Source organism: Cupressus sempervirens, chromosome 10 (genome assembly GCF_028749045.1).
Source record: "Cupressus sempervirens isolate cs-2001-9-10 chromosome 10, ASM2874904v1, whole genome shotgun sequence".
NCBI classification, from domain to species: Eukaryota; Viridiplantae; Streptophyta; class Pinopsida; order Cupressales; family Cupressaceae; genus Cupressus; species Cupressus sempervirens.
Window position 1 is genome coordinate 111070045 of NC_143127.1, and position 17979 is coordinate 111088023.

A 17979-nucleotide genomic window follows, 5' to 3' on the forward strand; every position below is an offset into this window, starting at 1 on the left:
AATTGTATAATTTCCTCCTTCACATCGTCGGATAGCTTCTTATCAAAATATGGAAGTCTCCCACCAAATGCCCATGTTTCATTTTGAAGAGGATCATCAATTTTCTCTCATCGACTAAGTTCTCTTCTCAAAGTAGTACGATTTAGATTCAAATAAATACAAGTTTGTCTCATATATCTACCCTTTCTCAAATGATGACTTACCAAAGAGGTTGTAATAACCCTTCGAGTAGCTCTATTATCCTTTTCTCTACTATTTTTCCCAACGCTATTGAGAGCACTGAAAAGATTCTTCACAATAATGGCATTTCTTTCTAACTTTTTATTGACACGAATTTTCAATTTGGAAAGCATAGGGTTCATCTTTTGCATCTTTAATAAGTGAATGAAAAGCTGACATTGCTCTACCACTATCTTGTTGCTAAAAAACATCTGATATAGTCTTGAAGCCCATAACCGAATGGTTCTTTCTGATTTTTTTCCTTCCAAACTAGTCATAATCGTTTTATCAATTTCAATTATCCATTTTGGTGTTTTAGAACCTTCATGTCGATTATAATTAGGAGATATGTAAGGTTCTTGTGCATTAAGTTCCTGGGAATTGTCATCTTCGACATGGTCAATTATGCAATTTGGATTATGACTTGGTGGCATTTCTTCTTCAAAAATTTCAATCTCTACATTTTCAATTTCTGCATTATCATTTTCAATAGGTACATTTGCATTCCCCAACTGTACATTTTCATTATCTGACTCTATGATTTCACCTTCTATTAATTCATCGTCAACTTGATTGATATTTAGCATACCTTGTCCTTTTCCCTATATGCTGCAATGTCTTCATTGGATATCTTCCTTTAACGTTTATTCTTTCGACGACTATTGCTCCTCATTCAGATGACAAATTCAAACACCTAAGGTTATATTTTCAAATTCTTTTCGATTGGTTGGGCCCCAAAACACGACTTTTTACAAATCTCGTGAAAAAAGAGGTAAAAAAGTAATGTTGTCAGCTCTGTAGGGACAATAAAATACTTGAAATTGATGCCAGTATAATCGAATATCTAATAATAGATCGGATATCCAATCCAGGATCGGATATCCGATATAGGAAAAGGACTTTTGGGGGGAAAACTTGCTAAGGTTTCCCTCCTTTGCCACAATAATATTAATATTATGAAAATATTTGGAGGCAAACGACTTTAATTTATAACTAAGTTAATAGTATATTAGTATTAGTATAAAATATCAATAATATTAATATAAAATAGTATTAATATACCTATAGTATCAATATTATTATTATAACTATAATAGTATTAATATTATTAATATAGATATAATAGTGTAAATATATAGTGTTTATTTATATTAAGCTACAATATATAGTATTAATATATATTATTATTATAGCTATAATAGTATTATTATTATTACTATATATATAATAATATTAATATTTAGTGTTTATTTATATTATAATTATTATCCTAAAATAGTATAAATAGTATATCCTAAAATATTACGTTATATATACTAAAATATTACATTATTAGAAAGATATATTAATAACATACATATTAATATAATAATATTTATAATATATATTATATTTAATAAAAATATTACGTTGTTATATATATATTATATTATTATAAATATTAATATAATAATATATAATACAAAGAGGGTCGTCATTTAATGGGTCAAAGGGGGTCATAGGTCACCCTATAACCCCCTTTGACTCATATGAACGATTCAAATATTTCCCTAGGGGTCCTAGGACCCGTAGGGACATATGTCGTCATTTAATGGGTCAAAGACCTATGACCCCCTTTGACCCATATTACCCATTCGAATATGTCCCTAGGGGTCCTAAGACCCTTAAAGACATATGTCATCATTTAAAGGGTCAAAGAGGGTCATAGGTTACCCTATGACCCCATTTGACCCATATTACCCATTCGAATATGTCCCTAGGGTTCCTAGGACCCCTAGGGACATATGTCCTTATTTAATGCATCAAAGGGGGTCATAGGTCACCTTATCATCCCCTTTGACTCATATGAACGATTCAAATATGTCCCTAGGGGTCCTAGGACCCCTAGGGACATATGTTGTCATTTAATGTGTCAAAGGGGGTCATAGGTCACCCTATGACCCCCTTTGAACTATATGAATGATTAGAATATGTCCCTAGGGTCCTAGGACCCCTAGGGACATATGTCATCGTTTAATGGGTCAAAGAGGGTCATAAGTCACCCTATGACCCCATTTGACCCATATTACCCATTCGAATATGTCACTAGGGGTCATAGGAACCTTAGGGACATATGTCATTATTTAATGGGTCAAAGAGGGTCATAGGTCACCCTATGACCCCCTTTGACCCATATTACCCATTCGAATATGTCCCTAGAGGTCCGAGGACCCCTAGACACATATATCATCGTTTAATGGGTCAAGAGGGTCATAGGTCACCCTGTGACCCCCTTTGACCCATATGAACGATTCGAATATGTCCCTAGGGGTCTTAGGACCCCTAGAGACATATGTCGTTGTTTAATGGGTCAAACAGGGTCATAGGTTACCCTATGACCCCATTTGACCCATATTACCCATTCGAATATGTCCCTAGGTGTCCTAGGACCCCTAGGGACATATGTCATCGTTTAATGTGTCAAAGGGGGTCATAGGTTACCCTATGACATCTTTTGACTCATATGAACGATTCAAATATGTCCCTAGGGGTCCTAGGACCCCTAAGGACATATGTCCTCATTTAATGGGTCAAAGGGGGTCATAGGTCACCTTATGATCCCCTTTGACTCATATGAACCATTCGAATATGTCCCTAGGGTCCTAGGACCCCTAGGGACATATGTCTTCGTTTAATGGGTCAAAAAGGGTGATAAGTCAGCCTATGACCCCCTTTGACCCATATTACCCATTCGAATATGTCCCTAGGGGTCCTAGGACCCCTAGGGACATATGTCATCGTTTAATAGGTCAAAGAGGGTCATAGGTCACCCTATGACCCCCTTTGACCCATATTACCCATTCGAATATGTTCCTAGGGGTCCTAGGACCCCTAGAGACATATATTGTCATTTAATGGGTCAAGAGGATCATAGGTCACCCTATGACCCCCTTTGACCCATATGACCGATTCGAATATGTCCCTTGGGGTCGTAGGACCCCTACAGACATATGTCATCATTTAATGGGTCAAAGAGGGTCATAAGTTACCCTATGACCCCATTTGACCCATATTACCCATTCAAATATGTCCCTAGGGGTCGTAGGACCCCTAGAGACATATGTCATCGTTTAATGGGTCAAAGGGGGTCATAGGTCACCCTATGACCCCCTTTCACTCAAATGAATGATTCAAATATGTCGTTGAGGGTCCTTGGACCCCCAGGGACATTTGTCATCGTTTAATGAGTCAAAGAGGGTCATAGGTCACCCTATGACCCCCTTTGATCCATATGAACGATTCTAATATGTCCCTGGGGTCCTTGAACCCCTAGGGACATATGTCATCGTTTAATGGGTCAAAGAGGGTCATAGGTCACCTTATGACCCCCTTTGACCCATATTACCCATTCGAATATGTCTCTTGGGGTCCGATGACCCCTAGGGACATATGTCATCGTTGAATGGGTCAAAAAGGGTCATAGGTCACCCTATGACCCTCTCTGACCCATATTACCCATTCGAATATGTCCCTAGGGGTCCTAGGACCCCTAGAGACATATATCGTCGTTTAATGGGTCAAGAGGGTCATAGGGTGACCTATGACCCCCTTTGACCCATATGAACGATTCGAATATGTCCCTAGGGGTCCTAAGATCTCTAGAGACATATGTGATCGTTTAATGGGTCAAAGAGGGTCATAGGGTACGCTATGACCCCATTTAACCCATATTACCCATTCGAATATGTCCCTAGGGGTCCTAGGACCCCTAGGGACATATGTCATCATTTAATGGGTCAAAGGTGGTCATAGGTCACCCTATGACCCCCTTTGATCCATATGAACAATTCGAATATGTCCGTAGGCTCTTAGGACCCCTAGGGACATATGTCATCGTTTAATGGGTGAATGAGGGTCATAGGTCACCCTATGGCCCCTTTGACACATATTACCCATTTGAATATGTCTCTTGGGGTCCAAGGACCCCTAGGGACATATGTCTTCGTTTAATGGGTCAAAGAGGGTCATAGGTCACCCTAGGACCCCCTTTGACCCATATTACCCATTCTAATATGTCCCTAGGGGTCCTAGGACCCCTAGAGACATATATCATTGTTTAATGGGTCAAGAGGGTCATAGGTCACCCTATGACCCCCTTTGATCCATATGTACGATTCGAATATGTCCCTAGGGGTCCTAGGACCCCTAAGGACATATGTCATCATTTAATGGGTCAAAGATGGTCAAAGGTCACCCTATGACCCCCTTTGACCCATATGAATGATTTGAATATGTCCTTAGGGGTCCGAGGACCCCTAGAGACATATGTCATCGTTTAATGGGTCAAAAAGAGTCATAGGTCACCCTATGACCCTCTTTGACCCATATGAACGATTCGAATATGTCCCTAGGGGTCTGAGGACCCCTAGGGACATATGTCATCATTTAATGGGTCAAAGAGGGTCATAGGTTACCCTATGACCCCATTTGACCCATATTAACCATTCGAATATGTCCCTATGGGTCCTAGGACCCCTAGGGACATATGTCGTTGTTAAATGGGTCAAAGCGGGTCATAGGGTGACCTATGACCCCCTTTGACCCATATGAACAATTCGAATATGTCTCTAGGGGTCCAAGGACCCCTAGAGAAATATGTTGTCGTTTAATGAGTCAGAGAGGGTCATAGGTCACCCTATGACCCCCTTTGAACCATATTACCCATTCAAATATGTCCCTAGGGGTTCTAGGACCCCTTGAGACATATATCGTCGTTTAATGGGTCAAAGAGGGTCATAGGTCACCCTATGACCCCCTTTGACCCATATGAACGATTGGAATATGTCCGTAGGGGTCCTAGGACCCCTAAGGACATATGTCGTCATTTAATGGGTCAAAGAGGGTTATAGGTTACCCTATGACCCCCTTTGACCCATATTACCCATTCAAATATGTCCCTAGAGGTCCTAGGACTCCTAGGGACATATGTCCTCGTTTAATGGGTCAAAGTGGGTCATAGGTCACCCTATGACCCCCTTTGACCCATATGAATGATTTGACTATGTCCTTGGGGGTCCGAGGACCCCTAGGGACATATGTCGTCATTCAATGGGTCAAAGGGGGTCATAGGTCACCCTATAACCCCCTTTGACCCATATGAACGATTCGACTATGTCACTAGGGGTCCTAGAACCCCTAGGGACATATGTCATCGTTTAATGGGTCAAAGAGGGTCATAGGGTGCCCTATGACCCCCTTTGACCCATAATACTCATTCAAATATGTCCCTAGGGGTCCTAGGACCCCTAGAGACATATGTTGTCGTTTAATGGGTCAAAGAGGGTCATAGGTCACCCTATGACCCCCTTTGACCGATATGAACGATTCGACTATGTCCCTGGGGGTCCTAGGACCCTTGGAGATATATATCATCTTTTAATGGGTCAAAGAGGGTTATAGGTCACCCTATGACCCCCTTTGACTCTTATATATTAATAATATACATATATATTAATAATATACATATCAATATAATAATATATATATATATATATATATATATGTATATATATATATACATATACATATTACATTATTATATTTAATGAAAATATTACATTATTATATAAATATATTAATAACATACATATTAATATAATAATATTTATAATATATATTATATTTAATAAAAATATTATGTTGTTATATAAATATTATATTATTATACATATTAATATAATAATATATAATACATATTTTATATATATATAAATTACGTTATTATATTTAGTAAAAATAATAATAATATATATTATATTTATAGATTGTAATAAGATTAACATAAGATATTATTATATATTATTAGATTATATCTTGTATGTTTACATTACGTTATTATATATATATAATATATTAAAATATGCCTTTACATATTAATATAAGTGAAATAATTTAAAAATAAAAAACTAGAATATTTAAATCGAATTTCCCTCCAAAATTTGAAGATTTTTGGAATTTGACTACCGAGCCATATCGGATATCCGACGTCAAATCGGATATCCGATTTGAAATCGAATATCTGATTTTGAATCGGATATCCGATCAGGCTTGTTATTTACCAAGCCTGCCCGGTCAACCCCAAAGACGTGTTTATAGAGAGTTTTAGTGATACTCAGACTTCGGGTAGCCGTCTGACAATGTTATTTTGATCGAAATTTAATGAAACGAAATGAGTTTTTTAATATCACTCTCTAGATTCCATCAATATAATTTCTGTCAAATTCTGAGTTCGATAAGTATTTATTAGTTAATTATCAATGAAGATTATTGTAAAGTGTTGATTGACATACTGAATGAAAAATAGCTATAACTTTCAAACGGTATAACATTTTTTAAATCTAAAAGTTGCGTCACATTCTATACTTCACCTAGTATAAGAAAAAAACAAAAAAAGAAAAATTTAATCAAATTTTCTATTAGTTAGGGTGGTGAGACACGAGACTTTTTTTAATCCAAAAAAGTTTTGGTAGAAAATTCATATTTAATTATTTATTTGGAATAAAAATATCAAAAAATATGCGTCACATCCGAGCATGAGTCTAGTTTTTATATCTATAATTATATTAAAAAAATATTATGATTTGATTTTGATTAAGGTGGTCAGACATACACCTACTTTTTATTTTCGCCCTAAAATTTTCTTAGTACTGCATTAAAATTCAAAATTTTGACCAATCAATTATTTTTTTCTCCTGATAAGGCCTAGTAGTTTAGAAACTATGTTCAAATTTCTACAAATTATTTTCTTACAATTTTTTGATATAAAGTCCATAACCACTTCAAAATTATGTGTCAAGTTGACATAAACCTGATTTGTTGATTTTTCACTGCCACTTAAGGCCATAGTTTGGTACACCATGATCTTGCACATACCCTTTTATCATAGAGCTCTATATCGAGCATTTTGGGCACCTATTGTGATTTGAGGTAGGGGGAATTTCTTAACCTATTCCTTTAAGATTGTTTAGGTGTTAATTTTTGTGTGAAGGAATTAGTAGACGTTGTAGTTTTTAAAATATATATATCAATGCCCAAGTATGGGTGTATGTAGGATTGGGCAAAAATGGTGCTAGGTTCTGTGTCTATCTATGTTTGGTTACGGGTATTAAGTATTGTCATGTATTGTTGCTTGCATTTGGATTATGATGTTGTTTAAATCGGGTTTTCATATTTAGTTTTATAAAACCCAAGTACTCTTTGTATGTTTTATCTTCATGTGCGATATGAACATTCTGTCATATAGTTGACACACGACTTAGGTCAGAGTTTCAATTTAAAATATGATTTTAGTTTGGGCTTGGTTTTAATGTATAATATTTTTTTCTTATATACTTGTGTTTTTGCATGAGTTATTAAGTGGAATCACTGAGTTTCTCTTATGAAAATATGAGCATGGGTTTGATGTGCAGTCTGACCCATAGTGGTAATACTGAAAACACCAATATTAAAACTTATATGGTATGCGAGTTTCAGGAAACCAATAACACCGATAAACTATCATATATCTGTATAAAACACTAGGCAAACATTTTTTTGAATAAGTATTTGAGAATAAGGGTAGGCATTTGGTCAAATGGTTGGCTTGAAACTTATAAAAATGCTATAATAGCAATTGTCAGCATAGTGTATTGTATGTTTGATATGTTGTTAATAGTTGAGGTCGTGGAAATTTGTTGTGATTTGGATTATTTATCAATCAATGATAATTGGTATCTTATATTTAAATGCTATTCTCCAATTACAGTCATGACATTCCATCAAACAATTGAGAGGTAATTTGGAAACAAGTAGAAATTTTATGCAACAGCATCAATCATTTTTTATATATATATGGAAATTTTTTTGAATAGGAATTATGAATTAATATTTAATTGAGATTTAGATGTTGGATGGTTATGATTTCTATTAGATATCAAGGGCTACTTTATGAGAAATTTTTAATATGAAGCTCGAAATTAATAGTGATAACAGGGAGATAGCTTAATTTGTCCATTATAATCTGATGGTAATTGAGTCATTATTAACTGATGTTTTGAGAAATAGTTTGCAACTGTATGTGACATTATTTGATAAACAAATACATAGGGAGATGCTATTGTTTCGATGTCAATGTATTCATTATGTGAATAGTTAGTTTACATCTTATAGTATACGGAAAATTACATCCTAATTATTTTGATTATTGGCATGATGAAGTTATAATGCAAATTCTATGAATCACATTTTATAATGTTTTTAGATATTATATTTTTATATGTTGTTGTATTTATAATTGAGTGGTGGCTTTTTGTCAAATAGAGGTGAAACCTCAATAGACACTTGCATTTTAATAACCTCGTTAATGATCATTTGTTAAGTATTGACTGTACTTAGTTTCTATTATGTTTAATTTTGATTATGAAGTACTTTAATAGCATTTATGGATCATTTTGACACAAGATGTTTGAAACAGAATTCATTTATTATAAAGATGTATTTTAGTTCATAATTGAAATGGAAAGTTGTTTCATGTATGAGGCAGATTTATGATATATGTTTGATGATGTGTCAATTAAAGCAAGAATATCATATGAGCATTTTTTTATTATCTTGGTCATTTCGAAAGATAAGTTTAGTTTATTATAATAGTAGGAATAAGTAGTATAGTACTATGACTGGTAAATATCATTAAACTGATGTATCAGTTTAGTTATATTTACAAGAATGTAATATTGTAGTATTTATTTCTGTTGTTAAAATAGTCTAAGTTTACTTTTGAATTTGGTAGTAAAAGATGAGATTTTTAAAGGATGAAGAATGTAATATCATAAGAAAATTGAATTGTTATTAGTTACTTGTGCATTCTTAGAATATCTGTTTGATGTGTATTTTAAGAATAGCTGTGATGAACATATATCGAGGTGGCTGAATTTGGTTTATCCTATTCAGTTAACTAATTCAGTGATAAATTTAAAATGAATTGGGTGGGTTAATTGCATATAAAAGATAATTGGCCTTACCTATGACTTAAACCTATATGGTTAAGTACGAAGAACAAAGCATATCTCTATTCTATCATTGACAAGTATAATAGAGAATACCATTATGTGATGACTATGAGCATACCATACATGGATGCAAAATCTTAGTGCCATAACGATGACACCTCAGTATATAAATGATTCATTTATGGATTATTCTTAGTGCGAGTTTAATTTTGCATTGTTAAGTAAATGTTTACTTCTTGCATGTTAATTTTGAAACTGCACTATGTTAAGTGGATCAGATATCTGCATTATGGTTATGTATATGTTTATTCTAACATGTATGTAGGTGGATTACGCTTTTCAAATTAGTGTGTACTGAGCCCCCTTTTTGTGTTGTGTTCCATTTCTGTGTGTTTTCCAGGTGCTTCAAGTTGTTTAGCAAGTAGCTAAGGATAACTGTTGAAGTTACTTCTTGAAAAGCATTTAGAGTCCCTATGTTGGACGCAGGTGATTAGCAATGAAATTGTACTTCATTATTGTACTTAACTCTATATGTATTCGCATTATAATGGATATGTAGTTGGATGATATCATCTTTCATATTGAGGTTTTAAGATTGAGAGCGGTTCAATCTATGTATTTGTACTTGTATTAAGTTGATTTTAAAAAAAAATTATTGTGTTTTATGTTCTTGTTCTTTGTTTCAAATCTTTCGATTTATGCTTAGTGTAGCATTACAGATTCTTTCCTTGTTAGGAGTTGTGCCAACTATTACGATTAAACCTTAGATAGAAATAACAATTACATGCAAATATAATCAATATTAGAAAATAATAGATCACATAGAAAAGAACATCGGATATTGAGATTTAACATACTTTACCCAATCCCTGGGCGATGTCCACCAAACAACAAGTCCAATATTATTATAATCCAGTGATTACAACCTGATTATAATCCATTATCCCTTACAAGTCAATAAAACCATAAGGACTAATTTTTGCATCACTCCTAATGAAAATGCCTAACCCTAATCTCTTTTTTACAACATCTTGACCATAGAATTTATGAAGTATGTACAATACTTTCTTAATTAGCTACCACAAACTAATAATCTCCCACTTGGGGACTAATCAAACTCCACACTAGACAACAATCTCCCACTTAGAGACTGATCCTGTAGCAATATTGCTACCACATAGGGCTCTCACTAGATCAAACCACCCTAGATGCTACTATTCTATTATTTATGTTCAGTCTAGAAGATCAACTAAAGCTAAAGAGGAATTTAGATTCTCATTTGTCACTACATTTGTAAACATATCAAATAGATTTTCATCGATATGTATCTTATCTAGCTTTAATTATCCATCATCCAAAACTAACTGAATGAAATGGTACTGCAGCTAAATGTGTTTTTTTTTTTGAATGCCAAGCTAAATTCTTTGCAAGAAGAATAACACTCTAGCTATCCATAAACAAATAATTATCCCTTAGAGGGTGTCTGAATTCTTCCAAGAAGAATTGAAGCCATATCACCTCCTTGGTTGCCTCTATAGCAGCAACATACTCTTCCTTTGTAGTGGATAAAGCATTAACCTTCTATAGCCTAGAAACCTAGTTCATTGCTACCCCACAAACAATAAATACATAACTTGTAGTACTCCACCTAATATCAATATCCCCTACCAAATTTGAGTCAACATAACCTTGTAAGTTAGTAGTAGATCCCCCAAAGTGTAAACAATTATTGGATGTTCCTCTCAAATATATGAGAATTGATTTGATTGTATTCCAATGCTCAATTCCTAGATGACTCATATACCTACTAACGACTCTCACTACATGAACAATATTTGGCCTTGTACATATCATCGCATACATTAAGCTTCCTATAGCTAAATCATACTGTACCTTAGACATCTTATCATCCTCTTCTTGTGTCTTGGGACAAATCTCCTTAGTCAACTTCAAATGACCAGGTAAAGGTGTGCTGACAGCTTTAGCATTCTCCATAGAGAAATGTTGCAACACCTTCTCAACATAATCAACCTAAGATAGTATCAATTTTCTATTTTTTCAATCTCTACAAATCTTTATACCAAGGATTTGTTTTGCTGTCCCTAAATCCTTTATAACAAATGCATATGCTAACTGGCATTTTAGCCCCATTTATTCCCTAAAGCCCTTTTACTTGCAGGCAATTTTCATAAATCTCAAGTCTTTTTTTTCAGAAAAGAGTTCATTTCATCTTTCACGGTAGACTCCCACTAAATCTTAGTATCCATCTACATAGCTTCATCACAACATTTAGGTTCACTAGCATCTATTACTAAAATAGAATACAAAGAGGGAGAAAATCTATCTAGAGGTCTACTTATCCTTGTTGACCATTGGAAATTAATAGGGTTGTGTGCTATTTTTTGTTGTGGTTGTTGCACATCATGAGGTATTGTTGGAACATCATCTTTTGGAGTATCATCTAGCACTACATAATCATCTTATTTCTTCTCATGTTGTTGCAAAAAATCTTTCTACAACACTTATTGAATATGACATCCCTACTTCTTACAATTTTATGATTTCCAAAATCTCAAAGCCTATAACCAAATTAATTAATTCTATATCCAAAAAATACATATTTCTTTGACTTAGCTTCTAGCTTGGTTCTATTTTCAGAATCTATATGAGCAAAAGCTTCACAACCGAAGGTCTTGAGAAAAGAATAACTCACTTTCTTACTAGTCCATCTTTCCTTTATAATACCACAACCAAAAGGAGTAGAGTGACCTCTATTAATCAAATATAAAGTAGTATTGATAGCCTCCACCCACATGTGTTAGGGCAACCCAACATGCAACCTCATACTTTTTGCATGCTCCATTATAGTCTTGTTCATGTGTTGAGCCACTCCATTTTCTTGTGGATCCTTGGAACACTTTTTTATCTATGAATACCATTAGTGGAGCAATAATATTCAATCCATGATTGCAATACTCACCACCATTATTAAATCTGAGACAATTTAATTTCTTACTAGTCTTATGTTGAATCAAGCATTTCTATTTCTTAAAATTTTGAAATACATCAGATTTCTATCTAAGGAAATAAACCCATACTCTTCTAGTTGCATCATCAATAAATGTAACATAATAATGAGAGCCACTGAGGTAAGATACTTGAGCTAGTTCCCATACATCTATATGCACAAGCTCTAATTTATCCCTTTTATTTTCCTTCCCAATTTTCACAAAACTCACTCTCTTTTGTTTTCCATACACACAACTTTCACAAAAATCCATATTAACACATTTTAGAACTAGTAAAACTTTATTGGAATGAAGTTCTTTCATACCTTTCTCACTCATGTGCCCAAGTCTGTTGTGCCACAACATTGTATCAAAATCTATAGTAGCTATTTGTTCTCCCTGCTCAACTATTGCAACTATTCTTGAACATTCATGTTTCTCTAAAATAATTAAAGTAGAAGGAATAATATGACCTATACAAAGATATAAGGTGCCTACTTGCACACCTTTTTCTACCACAAGGGAACCTTTTGAAACCTTCCAATTTTTATCATTAAAAGTAACTATACAACCTTCATCACCAAGTTATCCTATTGAAATTAAATTCCTACTCAGCCTTGGAACATGTCTTACCTCATGTAGTAGCCAATGATTTCCATTCTACAACTTAATCTAGGGTTCATTATCTCCCAAATAAACAAGCCCAAAATCTCGTAGACATAATCAATGAAATAACCTCTATGAGTTGTATCATGAAATGAAGCACCAAAATCTAAAAGTAAAGCATTCTCTTTAGATCTGTTCCTTATCACATTTTCTTCCTTGTCTCCATCTAGTTTATCTCCTTCATTTTTCTTTTGAATCATTCAATAATTTTTTTTATGCCCTGGTTTCCTTGATTGAGACCTCCTCCCCTTTAACTTTCCTCTTGATTTACCATGGTTTCTGAAATTATTTCCTCTCTTAGTTGTTCTACTTCAACTTTGTTCATTCAAAGCACTTCCAGATGTAGATCCACCTAAGGATTTTCTCTAAGTTTAATCACTCAAAATAACATCAATCACATCATCATATTTTAGGTTACTAGATTCAGGAATAGAATTACTCATAGCCATTAACAAGACATTCCAACTTTCAAGAAAAGAACACAAAATCAAGAGAGCCGTAATTTTTTCATCAAAATTGATACCCACAGAAGATAACTAACTAGTAATATTATTAAACTAATTTAAATAATTTGTAACAGATCCACCTTCTACCATTTTCATATTAAATAAACACTTCATGAGAAATACCTTGTTTGAAGCATAGGGCTTTTTGTACAATTTCGCTAGGGTTTGTATCAACTCTTCATTTTTCTTCACTTTTGTAATATTAAATGCCACTGATGGTGCTAGGAATAATCAAATACTTCCAAGTACCTTTCTATCCAAAATATCCTAGTTGTCATTTGACATAGATCTCTAATTCTTGGTTTTGCCTTCCAACTTCTTCCATTTGCATCTTCTATAACTAAAATTTCTTTCTATTAAACTTATGAACCCTTAGCTTACCCTCATCTTCCATTGCTCCCACTTGTAGTGCCTACCCTAGTTTACATCTTTCTAGATACATTATTTCTATCATGGCCGAACTCTGTTAGACTAGTTATATGTTGATGGTTAGTAGCATTGTTTTGAGACTATCAGATATTGTGTTAAAAATTTAGTTGATATATGATGTGATTATTAGACTCTACATTTCATATATGCATGATGATTATTATATTATTCTCAGTTATTGATGATGATTAGTTAGATGGTTTATTATCACATGTGTTTTATCATGGATACTTACCCCATACTTGCATGTGTAAGGTGTGTGTGTTTGCTCTCTTTATGTATGGCATTTCTGATGCAGTTAAGGAAGGGAGTCATAGTCACCTACTAGTCAAGATCTATGTGATGCACCACTTCCTACCATTACCTATTTAGCTTAGCCTATATATTGTATGTACATACATGAATTTTATGCAGGTTGCAAGTACTGGGTATCAACTTCTCTAAATTGCCAGGATGAGCATACCCTATCGCACTATCTCAATGGTAAGAGAGGGGAGATAAATTCTCAAGCCCAAATCTTAAACCCATAAACTAATTTTCCTAAAGAGGTAGGACAAGTATCTAAGATGTTTTACCCATGGAATGCGTCAGATGATGTAATTCATGATTTTTAATCCTTTAGATTGATCTGATGTGGATTATTCTTTGATGGGTTTTCATATTTTATCTTGGAGGTCTATGGTGAATTCTCTATTAATTAAGTCTAAAATTAAAACATTTAATTAATAATTTAATTATTTTGGAGAAAATTAATATAATGTTATGATATTTTGATATTAATTAATTAAATGCAAATTAATTGAGAAAAAGAATTAAATAAAAGAAATTAAAATTAATAATAATAATAATAATAAAATAATAAATAAATAATAATAATAATGATAAAATAATTAAAATAAAAGTTATAAGTCTACCTAGAAGTAAGCCCACCTCTTGATTGCACATATGTCTACAACATAGGAGTTAGTGTACAATTAAGAACATGGTGTCTACAACCTTGTGACTCATCTAGAAGGTTGGAAAAAGCTCGTGCTTAGTTGTCAACACTTATCTCATCTTTTGGTTGTTTTTAGAAATATTCTAGGTGCTTCCTGAGAGTTCTTTATATTCAGGCACTCCTAGAAGATCAGGGAGCGTGTTTGGAGGACCCGAGAATGTAGGAGGAGGAAGGATCTTGCTCTGCAAATTCTGAGGAGAAGTGATTTAGCATCAGTGTCTAGGTAGATACTCATGATTTTTGCATATGATATTTCGCTTCTTGCACTTCCTATCTTCATCGTGTCTTTTGATTGCTTTATGAGGATTCCATACTTTAGTAGATGCATTCTTGTCATGGATATCTAAATTTCTATATGAGCGAATCCCCCATGCGTAGATCCGAGTAATTTAATGGACTAGATTTAATAACATGGGAATAGATAGTTTAAATAAATAGGTTGTATTTCTTAATCTGAATAATTTTGTGTACAACATTCAGGATTATGCCTGAAATATATATATATAGACACACACACACACACACACACACATATATATATATACATATATATACATATACATATATATATGTATATATATATGTATTTATATACATATTTATATAGACATATATACATACATATATATATATATATATATATATATATATATATATATATATATATATATATATATATATATATATATATATATATATATATATATATATATATATATATATATATATATATATATATATATATATATATATATATATATATATATATATATATATATATATATATATACACATATACTTATACACACACACACACATACACACACACACACACACACATATAGTTCTAAAACCTTATCAAATTGGTGATATTAAAATGAGGCATATTAGAAAATGTTATTGAAAAAAATGTTTGTTGAAATATATTTTTTAAAACATTAAAAAAAAATTGTATTAAATAAGGGAGGGGCGGGTTACATTTCTCCCATACCCCACTAACTCTGCACCGATGGATGACTGTTGCGTAGGTACCTGTGTCAGCAGGCCTGCGACAGTAGAGGCCGCATGGCTGCTGCGACAGTCACACGATGCTATCATTCACACATATGTGTGCACAGTGCTGATTACATCGCAGGGTATGTTAAAAAAATGGTATGTTAATTTATATTATGAAATTGATTTTGAATATTTCAAATATTAATAAATTTTAAATATTAAATATTGTGTATTTTATTATTAATAATTAATAATTATTATATTTATTCATTATTACATATTAATAATTTATAATTATTAATTGCTATATAATTTGTTAATGATATTTTATTTTATTTAATTATTAAGATATCAAATAAAGATGTAGTTATAATTAAACATTAAAATAAATTATAATTAATATAAGAGATTTGGGGATGTTTAATAAATTACGAGGATATTTTATAAATGATTGAGATTATGAAATTAGTTGTTTGAAAGTGATAAACGATTTTAAAAGATACTTCTTCTTAGAATAATTTAGAGATATTGATGTTTTAAAGGAAGAATCATTTATTAATATAGGGATGAAGTAAAATATTCTTAAAACATTTTAAAATATTGTTTCAATGAGCTATGGGGAAAGAAACTTTCATCTGTTGAAACAAATACTTGGGTTAGAGAAGAATGTATAAACATTCTCTCACTCGATATCTAAATCTAAAATGAAAAATTGAAACCCCACACTTAATTCAACTATGTAATTTTAGCAAACCAAAATGTGTGCTTGCATTTTGTGTTTTCTCTATGCTATCTATTTTGGATTTTGGGGTTGACTAGATTGTTGACTAGTTATAGGACATCTACTAAAGGCTCGGGAGTTATGATTGTGATGTCATAATGATGTCTTTTTATTTTGATCTTTATAAACCCAACCATAGTTGTGAGATGGTATGCTAATTGATATTGTTTTCAGTCTTCTTTTGTAAGCTGTGACATATGTAACCATGTATGAGTTATCAATCAGTTGTATTTGGATTGCTTTTTAATCGCTTTGATAGGACTAAATTGTTTATCTGATCTTGATGATATCATGTTGTGACATATTTTGACTTGACCATTTTGGAGTCTTTGATCAATATTACTTTGAGATAATTTTTGGTTGCTTATTGAAAACCAATGGATATTGTGATTTTTAGTGATACCTTCACTTGCCAATGGAGAATTTTTGTGGTCATGATTATCTATGGATGCTTTTTAGTTGCTCATGGAGATTTGATGCTCTTATTGTGGATTATCTTTTGGTATTTTACCAGTTGCTTGTATAGGATTGTGGTAATTTTTTGATTTATGATTCCATGAGCTTAGGGTAGGTTATCTACATGCAGTGTCGAGAAGTGGCTTGCAATGGGGGCCAGGGCTCTATGTTGCTACTAGGGTAACTCATTGTAAGTTGTTTAATAAGTGAAAACATTACACCTAATATTGACTTAAATGAACCTAATAAGATAATTTTTTGTTCTTGCCCATGCCTCGAGTGCTAGTACAGACTAGGATGGGAGTAGAGAGAACACTTGGTTACAACCTTGCATTCCATAGTATGCCTCATTAGTACGAGAGGATACTAGTGGCCACATAGGGAACACTAGGGGGCCAGGGTCTATAGAGAGACTATTAGGGTAACTCTAGCATGATCCGTGTGATGAAACTTTCTTGCTTGCATAGTAGGTTCCCTACATGTCGTTGTGTGCCTCTGGGATTAGATGTTGGTTTATGATTAGAACCTTTGAGTTACTATACTTTTAGGATTCCTGGACTAAGAGAATATTTGTGCTATGTGATTTGATAGCCTGTTTGAGACTTGAGATTATCTCCTTAGTGTGGTGGGAGTGGACCATTTAGGTTCCACATGGTTGGGTGGTAGTGCCTTTTCACTCTTACCATTTGAGATCCATCTGAGACACTGTGGCTGGTGTATTCTTTGTTGGCATCTATCTTCATTCTATTCTTGGTTATGATGATGGACATGCATCCTTTTATTGATGATTAGCATATGATAGATGATGTTATTTACTTATCTTATGCTTTCTTTTGCATGATTAGATTTCTTATGCATATGTTGGAGCATGTTTTAGGAGTGAAATTCCTACTAT